The sequence below is a fragment of the Choristoneura fumiferana genome, chromosome 13 (assembly GCF_025370935.1).
Source record: "Choristoneura fumiferana chromosome 13, NRCan_CFum_1, whole genome shotgun sequence".
Classification (NCBI taxonomy): domain Eukaryota; kingdom Metazoa; phylum Arthropoda; class Insecta; order Lepidoptera; family Tortricidae; genus Choristoneura; species Choristoneura fumiferana.
Genome location: NC_133484.1, coordinates 12004042 through 12025389, shown reverse-complemented (window position 1 = coordinate 12025389; position 21348 = coordinate 12004042). Strand labels below are relative to the sequence as shown.

At 36.2% G+C, this 21348-nt stretch overlaps 1 protein-coding gene across 9 annotated transcripts in view; it reads left to right on the top strand.

The window, feature by feature from the left end:
* Nucleotides 1-346: 346 nt before the first annotated feature.
* fru (sex determination protein fruitless) overlaps nt 347-21348 on the top strand; it is a 99306-nt gene continuing 78304 nt past the window's right edge. For all 9 annotated transcript variants that reach the window (XM_074096345.1, XM_074096344.1, XM_074096341.1 and 6 more), the window contains exon 1: nt 347-437. The gene's annotated coding sequence lies outside the window, so the exon portion shown is untranslated. The remainder of the gene's footprint in view (nt 438-21348) is intronic.

Genomic DNA, 21348 nt, shown 5'->3' with positions numbered 1-21348 from the left:
AAGCCGTGCTTTATTTATGTAGATGGTTTTATTATTTTTTCTAAAATCAAGTATACTTATGATAAGTATTTTGACTAAATTGAAGTTTTTGACAGAATCAAAGGAGCTTCGTGTCAGCTGTTTTGTAAATAAATCGATTGAAATTTCTTTTTCAATTTTCTTTTTAGAAAAATCAAATCAGGAGTTACTTTGCTCTGCTTTAATGAAAGTTCGTCGTGTTATTTTTAATAAGAACAAGTAGGGCGGGAAAGTGAGGCACGAGGCGAATGGGCGGGCGTTGCAGTCTCGCTTGCACAGAATGCACCACCCCTTGTGAACAGGATGCGATTGCAGTCTGCGCCGCTGAGCCGCCGCCACCGCTCGCTCGCCGCGCTCGGAATCCGCGAGACGTTACGCGACCTGTAACGAGCTACCAGGAGCCCAGCACTCGCGAGGAGGTAAGCCCTTACACTTGTATTCCCCACTCGCTTTAACAACCGACATGGCCCACTCGCCGTCCCTTTCGCACAGGTTCGAACAGTTTTCCCTTTTATCGCCGGAATGTGGGAAAGCGGGTCTGTATCCCAACTCTCTCTTTCAATTTGTAAAGACTACATGCTTGAACTTGCATCGTTTGAGGCTCAAGTGTGATAATCAGGTATCGCTGACTTTAGGACACGTGTCGAGGGATAACCGCGCGAAAGTATCGGGTAATTTCGAGAAAGCGATTTGACAAGAGATTGTACGATGTAAGTAATTGTAAATTAACAAGATTTAGCGCTGATTTACATTAATTAGTTGAGTTTAAAATAAATTATCTTTAGAATATTCATAAAGTTGGTCGTTTCTTAGGTATACACGTTTGTAGATGAAACAATATTTTCAAAGCATTTTGAATTACAAGTTTGCAATTTTATCTTACAACTCAATTGCGCTTTGCATAATTACGCTCACTATTTGAAATGAGTTCGTTTTCATGGTGCAGATAATTAAATATTTTCATTTTGTAATTCTCACAGATATTTTTGTGTTGCTTTGCCTTGACTTAATGTAAAGGGGTGACATGTATTTGGCATATTTTTAATGTCCGTAACTAATTACGCATACCAGGTTTCGCATACTTTATTTACGCCGAATCTTAAACTTTAATTCTTTATAAGCCGAATGATTGTTTACCCGAATAATATATTAGCGTAATATTAACATGGCCGAATTTTATCTTTATACCTATAAAACAATACCGTGACTGACTGCCTGACTGACAGACAATGCACAGCCTAAACTACTGGTGCTAGTGACTTGAAATTTGGCATACATGTACCTCGAGTGTTGTAGAGGTGCACTAAGAAAGGATTTTTCGAAATTCCCACGGGATAGGGCAATATCTAAACTTTTTTCGTTTCTTTGTTTGTAGTCGGATCTCTGAAACTTTTAAGCCGATTTTAAAAATTCTTTCACCGTTAGTAAGCTACACTATCCTTGATTGACATAGGTTACTTTTTATCAGGGATAATGCAAAATTAAGGAAATCGAGGGAACTCTTCGTAAATTGGATATATTTAGTAGTAACTCGTGCATTTGCTCTTGAAAATCATCATTTGGTGAAGTGGAACTGATGATGAAGACCACAGTTGACCATCGGAGGACCGTGAACGTTAAATTTTAATTACTTTGACACAGTTGCTAAGCATATGGTAAAACGGGTGGTGAAGCACCAGGACTCCGCAATAATGAACGTCTCTGCATCGGAAAAAGCAATCTTTCGTAAAAGATGACGAGCAGTTATTAAACTATTGTATCTTAGATTATTTACACAAAAAAGAGTGAAAAAAAATGATAACAAAAAATTGAACCGACTACAAAAAACCATTAAAATAATTTTCTACCAGTCTGAGGTCAGTCGGTGCCTCAGCACGAGCCAGCAGGAGTGGTTGAAGCCCAATATAAAGTGAGTAGAGGTGAGGTAGATTACTATAAATATAAGTCCACTCCTGCTGACTCGTGCTGAGGCAGCGACCGACTTCAGACTGATAGAAAATTATTTTCATGGTTTTTTGTAGTCGGTTCTATTTTTTGTTATATATTTTATAAAATCAATTTATCATACGTGTCATTTCGTTTATTATTCTAGTACGTTATAATAAAATTGTATATTAAAATTCTCCATTTAATTTATTTATTTCAAACGCTAACCATCTAAGAGCTAAATGAATCCATTAAAATACTCAACAGAGGATCATAAGGCGATTCAACTTCGGACGTTAAAGAACTTGTTGCAAAAGGTTGCAAAACAAAAGCCGCCGGGCAAGTTGGCCGACGTTCCGCGATCCGCCAACTTATCGTCGGATGCCTCCCTTAAGTCAATGCCAACTTATACCAGGCGATCAGAGGCGCCAAGGGGCTTCGTTACACGGTCCCGGGCCCATTCCACTTCGCGCATCGCTCGCTCCCTTACCCCATTCGCCGGTCACAAACACCTACTTCCGATCGAAAACAGTTTTTCCGCCCTGTGAGGATAGTTTAAAATTAAACGTCATTCACAACTGTGGTTACCACTCAATTTATACTAATTCATTAGGTCTCGTGATATGACCGTTCAGACGGTCAGAGGGATTATCTGAGCTGTTATCATAACCATTTTAATTTATTTAACTTCATTCGTAGGACATTACATTTTCATCATTTCCTTTCACATTAAATTTAATATTTTTGTACTTACTACCTTGCAATAAATTATTGATTGATTTGTTTTACAATGATAATGTAGACACTATGTTCAGTGTTTAAAAACTGATATTATAGCTTTTAAAAAGCTCTATTAAATCAGGTAAATGACGAAAATTATGAAATGGCGAATGTTCTCAGTTTCTTACTCCATTACTTTCCTACCCAAGCCCAAGGACCTTCCTACCCAAGGACATAAATATATTGATTAAAAGGAGAAACGTTGTTCAAGCAACCTTTACTAATTCAAAATTGTCAATATGCGAAACGAATTTACTTACTGCCAACAGTTTTTTGGCGAACTAACTCGTATGCCAACTAAAGCAGATGCTTAGCGTTGAGCTATGAAATATGAAATATTCTGTGTAACAACTCATATGCGATTGAATCAATATTGCTGAATTATTTAAACATTTTGATGTATAATTTGGCTAAAACATAATTTTATTAAATGGCATTTAGAAAGAATTACCTCCCAAAGCCGTGGGTATTTAACATGAAGCATAAGTACAGGATATAACATTTTGAGTTTTTTAATGTAACTAAACAATAAAATTTACACAAAGTAAAGAGAAAAGGTAACTGCCCACTTGTCCAATAGTGGGGCTTAATAATAATGGGCTGAAAAATTAGCTGCCAAATTTTTTTGAACTATTTTCACTTACTGTCACGTATTTGTCAAGTCAGAGACCAAATACTTAAAACCAATTGCAGCAAAATCAAAGCACTTAAAATGAAGATTTTCATTTTATATTATGGAGATTATAATAATGTTTTCAGAATGCGTGTTCATAATTATGATATTATGACGTTCGAGGTTCAACCAAGCTTACACGTGCTTGTCTTGTCGAGCAAAGGTATCGCTATCGGTTGACTGCACATTGAGCAAGACACATCTGTGAAACTGGCTAGCACGCGCTTCGTTTCCTTTTGTCGCTACGTTCATTCTTTTCCCACTGGTTAGTCAGAAAAGGACATAATAAGAGACAAATGAGAAAACAACACGCATACTTGCCCCCATTGCTTGGGAGAGTGATTTTAAAAGCTCTATCTACACCTAGAGCCATAAGACTTACAACAAGAGAAATAGAAATGTTATCGTTTGTATTTCTTACCAGGGCGCCGATTTTTGTGATCACGTCAATGCAAAATATCATTGAAAAGTACCGATATTTAATAAAAAACGAAAACCTTTTGCAGTTTTGCCGCCTCTTTAATGCGCACATGTTTTTGTTATTAATTTACGAAAACTACGACACATAACGCAATCTCTGCAATAACCAATTTTTTGAGCAATAAATTTAGCGGTGAACTAAAATAATTTCCTTGCTCACCCGCGACCTTACGATAGCTAAGCTTATGCAAAATATGCGTGTTCATGCAGTTCCTCCACCTCCACACTGTAAGAACACACACAAATCACACAAACCCATCTATCACCACCACACACTACACTGACGCGTTTCGAACTCAACCAGAGCTCATCTTCAGAGTGACACAACCGTACACCATGCTACCAGTTGTTAGACTAACGAACCACAACCACCGTTTTAACTTGTCACTGTAACTCCCCAAGTACCCACATACGTTTTATGAAACAAAACAAAACTACCCACAAATTATTAATAAATTTTTTAACCGTCCTTCAAAACTACCTTGATTTTTATTTATTTACTGTCAAGGCATGTTTTATTAACTACCATTGCTGAAATTAGATCCAAGCCGTTGCAAGGGAGATGAAACTAAATTTACCTGCTCATTAATAATAGACCCCATACTGTTGTATCTAATTATCTCCATGCATTTTAAAACATCGAGACGATACCCCTTGCCACAATAATGTATCACTTCATACGAATCTGAGTCCGATAAAGAATGATTTAGTTCCAACAAATGTTTGGCAAAATTCGACTTATCAGGATGCTCATTCCTATATGCCGAAACATGCTCTTTAAATCTAGCATTAAAACTGCGTCCTGTCTGACCGACATATACTTTACTGCAGTCATTACAAGTGAGCTTGTATACACCCGATCTAGTTCCTTTATCTACCTTCTCTTTGTGGTTACAAAGTTTAGAGTACAAAGAGTTGTTAGTCTTAAAGGCTACCTTAACATTGTTTGATTTTAAAATACCACAAATTCTATCAGACAAACAACCAACGTATGAAATGCTACACCTATATTTGTTAGAAGACTGCGATGGTAACACGGCGTAAAGCATGCTATTCACTATCCGTGCCTGCTTCTTCTGAACCAAACTATTGACCATTGATTTAGTATAACCATTCGACAACGCTATCTGATAAATAGTATTCAACTCTAAATCAAAATCTTCCCTAGAAAGAGGTATAGTTAACAATCTATGTACATAACAATGAAAAGCTGCTAATTTATGCTGCCACGGGTGATTAGACGATGCTGGTATCACGGCATCTGTGTACGTGGGCTTTCGGTAAATTTTGAATTGGTGTTTATTATTAAATCTATTAATTGTCAAATCCAAAAAGTTTAACGAAAAATTTTCTTCTAATTCTTTTTTAAATTTTATTTTAACATTTTATTTAAACCATTCACAAACAAGTCGAGCTGTCTCATACTTCCCCTCCAGCACAGAATTAAATCATCAACGTACCTATAATAATACACAATATTATTGTTACCCACTATGTACCTATTTTCAAAGTAATCCATAAAAATATCTGCCATTAATGGACTCAGAGGTGATCCCATTGCTAAACCATCACTCTGTAAATAATACTGTCCATTAAACCGGAAATAATTTTGCTTCATGCATAAAGTTACCAAATTAATTAATTCACAAACCTCCCCAGGATGTAAACGCTTCCTTTCCAAATGGTTTTTAAGAATAACTATTGTCTCACTATATGGTACATTAGTAAATAAACTATCTACATCTAAAGAAAGCAATGTTGCGTTAGGCGGAATGCTGTAATCTTTAATTTTGCTTACTAAATCCGAACTATTCTTCAAACTGTATGATGGGTTACGTACCTGCGTAAAACCTTTGGCTACCAATCTAGCTTTGTACTTGGTTACCTTGCCATCGCTATCTCTCTTGACTTTGAAGACCCATTTGCACTGAATTGGCTTCTTGTCTGCTGGAAGGTCGACCAATTTCCAAGTCTGGTTCTCATTCAGTGACTTTAGCTCATCATCCATCGCTTTTTGCCACAGATCACCATCAGGCCTCGTCAACGCTTCCTCTACAGTCAATGGATCGTCATTAATCACGCATTCCATAGCACACATGACGTTACAGCCATAACGATCGACTGGCTTACGCTCTCTTAGAGGATACCTCCTTTCTACGGGTTGAAGTAACGCCGCTTCCTCTTCAGCAACTTCCTCTTCAGGTACTCTCTGCTCGGGTACACTTGGTACACTCTCCTCTGGTAGTAACTCCTGGTTGACAGTGTTATTTGACGAACTATCATCATGCACCTCCGAAGTATCGTCTCCATCGTTGTTTACGTTGCGTACACTAGACTGTACAACTGACTCTGTATCAAGGCTTAAGCGTACCACAGAATTGTCAACTTTCACATCTTGAAGAAAAACATTTTCCAAAAATTTGACATCTCTCGCTGTACAAACCTTCCCAGTCCTTGGATTCATTAAACGATAGCCTTTTTGATTTTCTGGATATCCAATGAATACCATAGTCTCAGTTTTCATGTCTAGTTTGCGTCGCTTTTGTTTTGGTTTCAAACTAAAAGCCAAACAACCAAAGATTTTCAGATGACTTACATCTACATCTTTTCTTGTCCATAGCTTCTCCGGTACAGCATCGCTCAAAGCTTTTGTGGGACTTCTGTTTTTCAAATAAACAACTGTATTTACAGCCTCTGCCCAATATTTTTTACTCAATTTTGCTTCCGATAACAATGTCCGCGCCTTCTCGATAATCGTGCGGTTCGCTCTCTCCGAGACCGAATTTTAATCAGGTGTGTAAGGTACAGTCGTCTGGTGTTTAATACCTGCTGACTTCAAAAAATTATTAAATTTACCATTACAGTACTCTGTTCCATTATCAGATCTAAGGCACTTTATTGACCTACTCGTCTGTTTCTCAACTTCCGCCTTATATTCACGGAACTTATCGAAGGTTTGACTTTTATTTTTCAAAAAGTAAACATGCGTCTTCCGAGTAAAATCATCAATAAATAGTAGGACATACCTCGAACCTCCGAACGATGGTTCTTCCATCGGTCCACAAATATCAGTATGCACGAGCTCCAAAATGTCGCTCGCTCTCGTACCTTTGTTTTTAAAGGGACTTTTGCATGTCTTTCCTTCGATACATGCAATACATGGTTCCGTCAAATCACACCTTCGAAATTCCAATCCCGTAAATGCGCTAGTCGTTTATGCCAAATGTTTGAAATATTTTCGTTTTGTTTTGACAATGTCAAATTGACGACGTTGTTTTTGTTTTGTGCCAACTCGTAAATTCCGTCAACTTCATGACATCTTGCAGTAGACCGATTCTGTTTTTGAATCGTGCAACCTCCTTTGTCAAAATTAACACAATAATTCTTCTTGGTCAAATCGCTAACCGATATTAAGTTCATGGATAAATCGGGAACATGTAAAACATTATTCAGAAATAATTTTTCTTCGCCGACTCGAGGCTCAGCGTTCCCCCGTCCTTGTACGCCTAGCTTTTCACCATTCGCTACTGAAATTTTCATATTGCCGTTCTCGGGTTTGTAAGACAACAACCTACTCTTATGATGAGTCATGTGATTTGAGCATCCACTGTCAAGATACCACTTGTCTTTGTCAATCGCCTCCTTAGCATTCAGGCAGACATTCGCGGTTTTCTTCCGCTCTTCGCATTCGGACGCCTTGTGTCCTTGCTTGTGACACTTATAGCACTTTAAAACAAACTTCTGCTTACGATCAACGGTTTTGGGGCGTGATCTGGCATCGTTCTGTGCTCTTCTTGTAACTAGGGCTTGTTCATGGTTTGTGTTCAAGTTGCTCTGTCTACTTCCTTCTTGCAGTAATTTCGTTTTTATTTGCTCCAACGTGATCTCTGTACCGCTATTATCTACAGCCATGATGAGGGGGCCGTACTCAGGGGTCAGTCCACCGAGCAAAATCGATATGATCCAGTCATCCTGTATTGGTGAATCGATATCCGACAATTGCTGTGCAAGGAACGTAACTCTCAATGCAGTCAAAGTTCTCTAACCTGCTACTGAACAGCTCTCGTTGAATGCAGATTCGCCTTCCCCAACCCTTGTCTTTGTAAACATTCTGTAGATTACTCCAGACTTGTTTGGCAGATTTGGCATTGTAAACGTGAGTAAAGCACTCAGGTTCCAACAACAAACAAATCGTTGTTCGCGCTTTCCTGTCCACGTCATCGTCTACCACATCCTTTGAAATTACTTCCCACCAGTTTTTATTTTCTAAGTAATTCCTCACCAAGAATTTCCAGTTCGGGTAATTTGACGAACCTTTCAATTTTCTTATTCCGCTTATGCCGATCGAACAGCTGTTTTCGTCTGACATATTGTAACGGAGAAAAATTTTTGCAACTTCAAACCACTTTTATTTACACTTTAATAAGTCTTCACGTTATTTCTGGACTACTATACGTTCTGGACGTCCTGGGCCCATAACCAAATGAAATTATGTAGAACGGTAGCAGAAATAATATGTATATTAAAGGTAAAATAGTAAAAATTCAAGCATACGACGTGTGTACGTCAGTTCGCACAACAAGAATAACAAACAGCTGTTTGCTGTGTCAACCATTCATTATACGAACTATGTAATATGATTACATTTCAGAGCCAGTATTAATACAGGCACTATATAGCCTCTAATAAATACAAACAAGTAACCAATCCTGTACTTAACTGTTTGTACAATGAATCCATACCAGCTGCATTTGTTCGCAAAATTAACTTGGTTCAAATCAATAACGTGCTCCATGGAATCAATATTTCTTGTAAAGCAAAATTGGTCATGATAAATAAGCCGACCGCCAACACTGTTTTTATTATTATGATGCGTCTTTATTTCGTCATGGCACACCAGACTATGAAGGAAAGTTTCTTTAAAAGAAAAATATATCACTATCTACGAGTAGGAAAATACTCTTATTTAGCAGTAAAATTCAACCTTCGTTTAAAATCCTTTCTCCCGGCTGTTACTTCAACAATGGTGCGGAAATAACTCAAGGAGTGTTGTCCACGTATTGTGTAATCGGCTTTATTCCCTGCACAGGTCGCGGCCACATGCAATCTCCTTTATAAACACACTTTTAACTGTAGAAGCTGATTTCATTAAAAAAATGCAACGCAAAGCAATGTCAACAAATTGACGATGAATGTCAAAAACATTTACCTTCATTTAATAATCAAATTATCTTTAATGATACAATTAATATTTAAGAAATAGTGCGTAGTTAAGATTGATTTTTACTCGTTAACTAGTAATAGTTAATTTAGCTGTCATAATTTTCCTTTCCAATCCATTATTGCAATTAACTGAACACTTTTAATTTTAATATTCCGCAGATGGATCACTGATCCGAAAATAAGTTTTATGTAAAGTTGTAATACTTTTAAAACCACACCTAGAAGAGAAAAACACACACTTTATAAATGCTACAGAAAAATCTTACAAAATTTTATTGTGCCACTTTGTCAGCGTGATTATTATGTACACCCATTCCAAACATGGAATGTTTCCGTGTCCAAAAAGTTGGCAGAATTCGGGAAAAGGTAATGGCACTAGAACTCCATGTGGACATGCTACTTTTTTATTTTTAAAAATAAGCTATGCTATGAGGCCCTTAAATTTGCGAATGTGAATTTCAGCCTGTTAACTTTTTTGTACATCGTTATTTTGTACTGAGTTCACTAGATTATATTTTTTATTATCTTACAAGCATGGAAGATTAAGAGGTTTCATCTTATTCTTTCTAGATTAAAGGCTTAGCTATTGAGCTCAACGAAGCTTGGAGTCTCGGGTTCACGGTTCTCATGCTCGCGTCATCTGCTTCAAGTAAATCGGTCATTATAATCTAAAATTTAGCTAATAATAGTATATCCTACAAATATGATAAGCATAAATGAAAAAACATGTAAAATGTTAGTTACTCATTTTATCATACAATAACGTCTGAACGGATTTAAGAAATTTGGCATGGACATAGTTTAAGTTCCACCTAAGATAGTTTTATCCTGAAAATTTGCCTTCTTCCCGCGGACGGAACACCGACGGACGAATTCACGGGCAACAGTAAGTAAAGAATAAAATAGTTATGGGAGTAAAATCCGGTCAAAACTTAATGGAATACAAAATTATGGCTACATGCCACGGTTCCGTAGCACCATCTACGAAATCGTAGCTCGTGGACTCGTAGGCGCTACGACTACTTACGACTTTAAAACTGCTACACCTACGCACAAGCAATGCTTGTGAACCTGTCCTTTTGACTATAAATATTTAAAAGATAACTATTATCCATAGTACAGCTTAATATTTATATCTACGCTTTAATATATTAAGGAAAACCTACATTTCGTTAAAAATAATTTTGTTTCTCACTCAAAGTTAAATCCTACAAAATATTTTCATTGCTGCAAATCAAAGAATTGAGCTTTTAGATAGTTTTTAAAAGCAGCCAGGCTACCAGGCGATCAGGGCTGGGGTGCGGTAGAAAGGGGGACGGCCCTGATTTTACACGTGCCGCGCGCGGTATACATGCCCGCTGCACAGTTACATTGCACTGGCGAAGGCTGCACCGTCATTACAGGACTGGATGTGTGTGTGTGGCGGTTAGGAGCCAAGCTTTGTTGAGGCTTAACTTTATTAGTAGCTCAATTGGATCGAGGGCCTCAAAGTTTAGTCAGTGAGCGTTATGATATAAAATTTGGCTAACAATGGGAGTTTTATTGCTTTTAGTAAGAAGTTGCGCATTTTTATTTCCATTGGGCTGATTTTTGAGTTACGTAACAACGCCACGTTGTTCAGGGACCAATGCTCGTTGGTAGATACAGTCGCTATAATAAGCAGCGTAGTTTATCTAAATATATTGTCAATAGTTTAAGTGTGTGTGTGCGTTATTTTTGAGCATTTAAACGGCTGTAACGTTCATGATGGTGATTTTGACCTAATACCGAGTGTGGCCTGTAATATGAGCAAATAATTAAAAACATAGATCATACTCCTCAAAGTGAACAACATTAGTTCAGTGACTTATAAAAATAATTCGTTTTTTTTTAATTTTTATTACACTTTTAAGTTTATTGGAAGAAGCAATGTAAAGCAAAATGCTCGATGTGTGTAGCGTGACAGGCGACGTCAGTTGTGTTCTAGGATGGCGTACAATGATCGCAATATGTAATTTGTATGAAAAAAGAAAAATTCAGAGACTCCATTATTTTTAAAAGTCGCTGAACTAACGTTGTTCAGTTTGACGAGGACGATCTATGTTTTAATTTCTTGCTCGTATTACAGGCCACGCCCGGTATAGTTTACCTACCTGATGTAAACAAAATTAAAAATCTGGACTGGATTTAAACTTTAAAGCAGCTTCGATGATAAAATAATTTATACCCAAAACTTAAGTAACCTTAATTTAATTAGGTTAATGTGCGTAGGATATATGTTTCGATAGTATAGCTAATACTCACTTAATACATCTTAATAGGTCACTTCAAACTCTGATTGTAATAAATAATCATGCAATTGATGTAGGTAATCAATATTTTTAACAGATTCATAGGACCTTTTTCCATGTTTTAAGGGAAACAAAACCTGCCTACCGCTGTCTTGGTGTCCGTCTTTTTTTTATCGTTACCCTTTTTATATTTAAGCTCATTACATAAAATATAGTTTTCAAGTAAAACAACCTTCGTTTCACTTTCTTAAGTTAATGAAAGTAGAACATTTATCCAATATCAGTGAAGCAAATTGATATAAACGTTCCCAAGGAGAAGACAGCAAAGTTATTATGAGTTTATAAAGTTACAGCAAAGTGAATTTTAGCTTACCACGCGCGCCGCTAACCGCCGATAATTACTGTTTTGCCAAGCATTCTTTTACAGCTTGAAGGTGGGGTGCACTAGACCAGAGGGTAGAAATAACAATTTGACACTTTTTCTGGCAAAATATAAAAAAATAAATACATCATTCAAGTCTCTGTTGATTTGGAATTCTCTGAAAATCTTAATTTGAATGAAAATCCAAAAAATAAGTATGATATTTTTAAACTGTGATGAGAATTAGTAGTTAAATAAATGGCAAAAACGGAACCTAGTTTTTTTCTTATTCTGATTTATCTGTACGCAGTCGCACGACTGTAGTGAGAAATAAGTTAATGGATGAGTAATAAAATGGTTTAGCATAAATATATCCACTGTAGTTATGCGTGGCTTCTATTCTTTTAAAATGGGTGGTTATGTAACCTACTCAATGCCATGTGTCTAGATAAAACGGACGAGCTGTGTGTCATAATTATGGCAAAACAATTTAGATATTTCACTACGATTACAAGCAATTACAGGTATTCGGAATCGTTTTTATTGTAAACTTCATTTTTTTAGGTACTGTACTAATAAGGGAAAAGGTAAACAACCTTGACCTGACTTCTTATTAAAAAATAGGTTTTACTAATCAGTAAATGTCACTTATAAAACCTTAGTAATAAATTACTATGTTCCATTGTCGTTTCATTTAAAAATATTTTTATTTAGATAAAAAGATAGGCCGAGATTGTTCGTGTTTTTTTCAATGTTGAAAAAAATAAAGTATTGAAAACCTTAAATTCCCTTTATAGGTTAAAATAATAAGAACTTTAATGTTTGGAAGATGGGTTTACTAAATCCAACGTCCATTTAATAAAAGGTAGCTAGGCACTTTAGTTATTCTTTGCTGGTTCAATTATAATAATTAAATAGAACATACCTACCTAAATAAAGCCTAAATACATAGATAAAATAGAATGAAAGATTGAATATTTAGAACGGAGTACCTACCTATACTAAAAATTCACAGATGCTATGATGGTTTTATTTGTAATTTTTAATTTTACGTTACTACTTCATGCTTTTACTCGTCAGAGTCGCTGGCACGGCTAGTAAAGTATAACATTTAGTAACTAAATTACTCTAATTGGATAATGATGAAGCTTATGATGGGTAAGTAATAACCAGGTAATGACAAACCTACTAACAAGGAAGGCTACCAATAACACGGGAAACGAATGACTGTATTCGATTTCAAATAACTGCAGTTAGCTGCTTCCGACCTGGAGGTGATTAAATATGTACGAGCTTGATGACAGGACAACGGGTCCATTAAAATATTTATTCAATGAAAAATCTAAGCTGAGTAAGTGAATTGTTATTAAAATATAATGAACGGGTCAGTCACGCATTTGTAGTCGAGGAATACTTCAATGACCTATATAATTATGGCATGGCATAGACACTTGAGGCACGACTGTGTCCGCTTTTGTGCCATAGGTAATTTTATTTTTTGACTGTTTAATTAATTATGTAAATGTCTGTTTTATATGTATGATTTAGTGTAGGTACATATTTTTCTATTTAAATAAATATATTTTGATTTTTGAGTACCTACTTCTGTTTTTCTTTATAAGGCGCGTAATTTTAATTGTTCGCCTATCTTTATAAATTGTCTTTTCTAAACTAGCTTAGCTGGAAGAGATCCCTCTCTCTGTATTTTGTATTTTTATTATTAATGTTTTATGTGCCATAAAGAGTGTATTTAGATACATATAATTTAGTTCAATATTTCTGGGTGTCACGGTAGATTAATATGTAAGTATTATAAGCCAGCTGGTGGCCCGCGGCTCCCACGGCGAAGAATGCGTTTATCACTGTGACGTGGGAATATACCATTTTTCGAGTTAAAAAGTTTTTTTATTATTGCAGGTTAAATATAAATTATCTGTGCATGCATGTGTTCAGCCATGTAGGGTTATAAAGTAGTCACCAACACTAATATCTGACACAACAAAGCGTGCATAAATATCTGATACGACGTGGATACGACTCTATTTCTAGAGCCAGGAGAACGTGTCAGATATTTTTGCACGTTCCGCTGCGGCAGATTTTATGAATATACATGTTAGCATCGTTTGTTAAAAAAAAAACTATTATTGAATACATTCAAATTAAAAACCGGCCAAGAGCGTGTCGGACACGCCCGAAATAGGGTTCCGTAGCCATTACGAAAATTAAGTAATATTTTTCTAAGGGGCTGTTTCACCATTCATTGATTAGTGTTAACTGGCGGTTAAAAGTGATGCCGTCTCTATTTGTTTTGTTCGAATAGATGGAGGCGGCATCACATTTAACCGTCAGTTAACACTGATCAATGGATGGTGAAACAGCCCCTAAGGATTTCGTATTTTATACGGAATCTTCCAAGTTTAGGTATATTTTATACCTTAGGCTGCTATTTACTCTTAAAGTGCTAATAATTCTCAAGCAAATTTAGCCGTTATAGTCCAAGGATACCCCACACTATAGGGTTGGATGAGAAAAAAAATCACCCCCACTATACGTCTAAAAATTTTTTTTTTTTATTTTTATTGTACCATTTTGTCGGCATAGTTTACATATATATCCGTGCAAAATTACAGCTTTCTGGCATTGATAGTCCCTGATCAAAGCCGCGGACGGACAGACAGACAGACAGACATGGCGAAACTATAAGGGTTCCGTTATTGCCATTTTGGCTCCGGAACCCTAAAAATGATATCAGTTGACGAGGTGAAACAATTTTACTCAACATTCGTAGCTACCTGTTTTACAACTTTTCCATAAAAAGCAATACGTTAGTTAGACGTTATGTATTATATTATATCTCAAGTAAACAAATCCAATATTAAGATAACAATACCAAAGTAAGTTATACGCCCGGTAGTTTACAAACATGGTCCATAAGCATGTGCCATGCGGTCTTTGGTAGTGGGAATTCTTGCTAAATTCGTAGTGTCGTCACGTCCAGTGATGCAAGTTGTTAAGTTGCAGGCGGCGGCATCCCGCTCGTCGATTGTTTCTATTCGGGCCTCATACTTAGCACACCTGAACTTGACTATACCTATTTCAGTCTCCGTAAGATTTTGACACGCTACACTAAGCATATTTCAACTTAATCGATTCAAATATATAATATAAAGGTTGTCAATCAAACCTTGCATTTAAAGCGCCGTCTCAGAGACATCCTGTATAAATAGTACCTACCTAGATTCGGAGCGGAGACGTTCATGTGATGCGATCTTTTAAGGGTTCCGTTTTTTGTTTCGAGGTCTAAAAATCGAAAAAATCAGGAAATCCGCTTTTACCGGATCAAAACAAGGAATGAGGGTAATCCGGCCACTAGCTATTTCCATCACCAACCTAAAATGTTCGTAGATTTTTGTACTGGAACTAGTTCTAAAAGCTCGTAATCTGAATGCTAACATCGTTCCTACCATTACGGGCTGGCCAAGTCTCTGCGCGACGAGCGGAGCGGCGAGCGATTTCGTCATACCATTGCACGAGTTTCTAATTACAGTCCATGGGCCAGCCAATGGTGTCGGTATAATTTGAAGTTAATTAATTGAATCAAATTAAAGTTAGTAGGTATTACACTTGCATCTAAAACGATTTTCTAAATTACTCATATTATTTTGTAAAACAAATTATACCGAAAAACAGAAAATTTTCAATATTTTCAATTAGTGATTGATTAGTTCATCATAGCTGCACACGACAAAATTTTACGCACACAGCATGTATCCTCTACTTTCCTTTAAGAAAAAATTGAACCGACTACAAAAAACCGTGAAAATAATTTTCTACCAGTCTGAAGATGGTTCTTTTTAGTCGGTTAAATTTTTGTTAAAAATTTTTTTTTTTCACGCTTTTTAGTGTAAATAATCTACGATACAATAGTTTAATATCAACTGCTCGTACGAAAGATTGCTTTTTCCGATGCAGAGACGTTTATTACTAAGGAGTCCTGGTGCTTCACCACCCGTTTTACCATATGCATTACGACGAGCATAAATTGCTTAACAACTTTGTCAAAGCCTCATCGTCAGTTCCACTTCACCAAATGATGATTTTCAAGAGCAAATGCACGAGTTACTACTAAATATATCCAATTTACTATAGGTGCCCCTGCAACATTTGAAGAGTTCCCTCGATTTTCTTAAGATCCAATGATCAGATCCTGATTTGGTGCTTATGGGAGCTAATTGAAGAAATTGCTAGGCGAACGCAAAAAAAAATTCAAATCGGTTCATAAATGACGGAGTTCTGAGGTAACAAACATTAAAGAAAAAAAACGAATTGATAACCTCCTTTTTTAAAGTCGGTTAAAAATAGTACGTAAGTAGCTAATGGAATCGGACAAGTATTTGTGAAAATGCAGTTTCAAATGGTTTGGTTGGAATAACGGTCCGCCTATGTAACTCCGATGAAAAGGATAAATTATTCACACCCTAAATAGTACTTACTATTTCCTTGTACGGTCAGCATCAAAAGTCAAAAGTAGCTGATTTTTTTTTTACTCTAAGTACGTGGCTGTAAAACGACGAAGTACAAAAGTAACCAGCTACTTTTGATGCTGACTGTACGTACGACTATTAAGCCAGTTAGCCCATTTATTAGAGCTAGTTACTGTGCGGTGAAGTATATCTTATAATGAACATAAGATTCGCTCGCCGCGGCGCTGGACAGTTATATTATAGTCATAGCTGAACCGTTACAATAAGTTCATCCCAACCAGATACTATATACTTAGTACTATTCCACTGCTACCTAAATATTACGTAAATACTGAATTTGTGTTTCGCCAACGTACGAGTATCAGTTACCTACCTGTACCTACATCATTTTAAGCATTTCAATATCATTAATACTCGTAGGTTGGTATTACATAGATGGTAAGGTTTTTCCGAAAGCGCTTGGTATTTTTTTAAAAAGTGACTACTCATGTATGTGAGCGTTTTGCGGCCTACTTGCAGAATTTTTTAGTCTTGTTTTTGAGAGAAATTAAATCAGACCGAATTTAAAACTATAATAAAATCCGGCCCTTAGTAGTGGCCTTTATTGAAAAATGGTATCCATTGAACTAAGATTTGTGTGGGTTTTGTTGAAGTTTAAAACAAAAAAAAACCCTTTCCTGTCTTACTGTTACGACGACGTCAAGTACTTCAAGTTTTACGTGTTACTTCATTTAAAGCTGTTATTTTAATTATGATGAAGACGTTTCCAGTTTTTTTCTTGTTAAGCAACTTTAATTTTAGTTATGTTGATTTTTTATTTTTTTTATTTCAAGCGCAGTTATAGTAAACTATACTCTGTTTATTTAACCTAGATAGTAAAGTGACAGTATGAAATGTCGAATGTAAAAATAATGTGACAATCATAGTACGAATAGTGCCGCTCACTGATTTCGGTTTTCGACATAATTACAATCAATCGATAAAACAATATATTTTGGGGACAAAAACAAAATGAAAGCATTCAATCACCATTCAATATTCTAAATTCTATAAGAATTGAGCTTTTGGGCAGGTCTTGCTTAGAATCAAAATGAAATATACAAAAAGTCGAAATACTGAACTAAACGCTGGCATTTTCATTAGACCCATTTTACCTTTTTTTAGAATGTCTTAAATGCCTTATGTGTGTTAGTACGTAAAGGATCCGTTCATATCTTAACATTTGATAAGTATTTAACATAGGTAGGTATAAGTACCTCTACCTACCTACTATTGTTGCCCTCTACTAGGTAAGCCTAAACTTTTCGGTGATTACCTACCGGTTGTGCCACATCACTATTTTATGAGATGTAAAAAACAGGTAACACATTAAACGTCATTTTAGTATCTTGGTTTAATAAACAGAGTATACGTGGTTTTGTCTACTTAAGAACAATGCTAACTGCGTACGTCATTGGCACTACAGTGAATAGTGAAACTTCGAGGTTGTTACTTTCTTTGCGTTAACTTTGTGCCTTCATGTATTCATTGGCGTTTGTTCCACAAAAAGCGGAAACTTTGTTTATTTGTTTCCTTTTTTTCTAAATCATTGGTGTTCTCTCTGTTGTTACATTTGTACAGCTCCCTACAAAGATATCGATACGGTTAAAGTTACAAAAATATGTATACACGACAATTATGTTAAGTCAATTAAGTCGTTATACATATTATTTATGTAACATCAGCCATCCAAAAAATAGTCTTACAATGATAGATAACATTTTGTCTAATTAAAAAATAATTTGACACAATTTTACGGTGAACTAAAAGATGTAGGTACTTACAGGTTTTGATGGACAAATATTATGTGTAATATTTGTGTTGGGTCTGAACCAACAGGCACGTTTGGTATAAAGTATGTTTGAACATTCAATTCGTATGTCCAAGGTGCTCAATCATCTGGAGTGAGCCTGTGTAAACTGCATCGTCCAAACATCAGTGGTTAGTGCCAGATTAGCCTCGTCTTATGTGCCATTGCCATTGCCGGTTAAACTTTGGCTGTAGGTAATTCTATGTGTCATCCTGTAATCTGCACTGTTAATAAGCCAAAATACCTGACTTTCGCACGGATGAACTATAATATTTTTTTTATTATATCACAAAGGAGATGCTTTTACAGCGAGAGCACTATTTTGAATCCAAAACGGAGCGAACAAGTAGAGTTTTAATTCAAACAAATCAAATGCAAAAAACGAGTATCTCTTATTTTTTGTGACTAAAAATTTTTTGGTGAGCGCCTGCCGGGATTTGAACGTCCATCTCATTATTGGTCTGATACTATTACGTTATAATGCCCTGGTTAACCAACTCGAAAACTTGATCGCTTGCGCACACCAATAGTGGCGGGTGGTGCGTGCGATATGGTATTTAGTTAGATTAGGCACGTTCAGCGCCGACATCCAGAAGATGCAAGTTTTAATCTCGGCTGTCACACCCAAATACTTAACCTACTCCTTGTTAAAAAAATAGATTTCATTTCGTTAAATCGTCAAAATAATTTCCAAATGGATCGGTTGTAATTCAGCTTTAACTGACGTGTGTAAAATTGTGGTAACAGATGGCTAATTAATTGATTAAACTGTTTTAGATGAAAGAAATCCAACCAATCAATCTTTTCGATATAGGTCAAAACAGATTGTAGTGTGTGTGTGTGTGGGAGGCACTACAATAGGTAATGGTAAAGTAAAAGTATAGTGTGAGACTATGTCAATTTGGCATCAATCGTCCCAAAATATCAATCTTTTTGTGCGACTATGCTTCGACAGGCAAGCAATGCTACTTACAAAAAAACCGGCCAAGAGCGTGTCGGACACGCCCAAGATAGGGTTCCGTAGCCATTACGAAAAAAAAACAAGTAATAGTATGTGCATTATAACACAATTAAAACACTTACTACAGTCTTAAAATCTATTACCAGAAAAAGAGCGTATCTTCACGGCACTTGCGTCCTTTTGTTGAGAAGCGCAGTTTTTTGGCTATAACTTAAAAAAAGCAGTTGAACTAGGTGCCACACGTTGATGCGAGTTAAAAAAAATAGACCTAATAATAGCGGCTTTGACAAGACATCTGTACTCCAAATTTCATTGATATAAATCTTGTAGTTTTCGAGTACATACGAGTAGTTTACGAGTGTGACATACGGACGGACGGACAGACAGACAAACAGACAGACAGACCGACTTGATAAAACTATAAGGGTTCATGAACATTTGTACATGTGTTAAGTTACTCACTACACTAAAATTGTGTACAAAATAAATATTAATTATTTTTTTTCCATAAAACATTACTAGTCGAGATAAACTTTTTTTATAATCCATATATCTTATCAGATACCTACATAGTTATGTAGGTACCTGATAAGATCATTTTTCTCAAAAGTTCATTTTTGTTGCCTTTAATGATTAGTTAATCATTAAAGGCAACAAAAATGAACTTTTGAACTCCACATCAACATTTCTCTACCTACTCCAAGATTAGTTTAAATCAGCCGTTATTGCGTGATTGCGTAACAAATATCCAGACGTATTTACAAACTTCCTTGCTTATAATATTAGTAGGGTTCCACGGCTCGAGCAAAATAAACCTGAAGAAAAATCAGTTTTGTCCACTTAAATTAACAAAACAGAATTTACACTCATAAACTGCACAATCGTTTACATGTTCTCCCGCTCCTTTATAAATGTAGAGAATTGTTTTCCGCGTCGGTACGTGCTCGTTAGAGCGGTCAGCTAATTGGGTGCGCGCGCGACGCTCCGACATTATCACGTCCGCGCTACCTCTGTAAATATTACGTGGCTCTTTGCCGCTGCTGCGTAGGTGTTTTATGGCTACCTATACAATAAAATGCATACTACGAACGAAGTGCAAAATTCGAACTTCGTATCTTGCCGTCCCGCTCATGCTAATATTATTCTCATCACACTTGATCATCAATAATGTTATTCCATGCCTGTATACTACTGGACAATGGCCTAAATTGTTCCCGCGGGAATAATGGATTTACGTATAGTTATTCCTGTCAAGGGAAAAAAATTGTTTTAAATTTTGCAAACAAGTTAGTAAGTACGTTATTTCTGACTAAAAAGGTTTCAAGTCAACCAAAGTTTTATTTAAATCTTTAAAACTTAGCTATGACCCAATTTTACACCACAAAACTGAACTACGCTTCATGAAACTTCGTTATTTTTATATTTTTCACACCAACTGCTCGACAATGCCTAATTATATATAATTACTAGCTTTTGCCCGCGGCTTCGCTCGCGTTAAATTTGAGGTAACATAGATATACTATCTACAATCCTTTTTTTCCTGTTTTGATTGATTTTTCATACAAACTTTGAACTCTTGTTTCACATATTCAGGTGTAGAATTCCAGAAAACGTTGAAGTACCTATGATATAGGATAATTCCCGCGGGATAAGAATAAGTGAATTCAATAGAAAGCTAACCCCGGGAAATCGCAAAGTTCCCGCAAGATAGATATGATTCTTTAAATGAACTAAAATAATTTCCTTGCTCACCCGCGACCTTACATAAAACTATGCGACTTATGCAAAATATGCGTGTTCATGCAGTTCCTCCACCTCCACACTGCAAGAATACACACAAATCCCACAAACCTATCTATCACCACCACCACACCACACTGACGCGTTTCGAACTCAAACAGAGCTCATCTTCAGAGTAACACAAACGTACACCATGCTACCAGTTGTTATCTAACAAACCACAACCACCGTTTTAATCATTATAATTTTGTGTGATTTGTGTGTGTTCTTACAGTGTGGAGGTGGAGGAACTCCATGAACACGTATATTTTGCATAAGCTTAACTATCGTAAGACAAGGAAATTATTATTTTAGCATGGATAATCTGAAAAAAATGCCTGCATTTACATATCTTTTTCACGAAACTTCTACCAAAAACTTCACGCGGAAGGGAGGATTCCCGTAATAATTATTTCCGCGACCGAGTAACCTGGTCATAAAAAAGCAAGTTGTACCTATAATATTGAGAGGCGATGACAGAAAATTTATATATTTTTAGAACCTTTCAGTTAAATAGCTCTATATTTTATTTAACGCCTGTCTC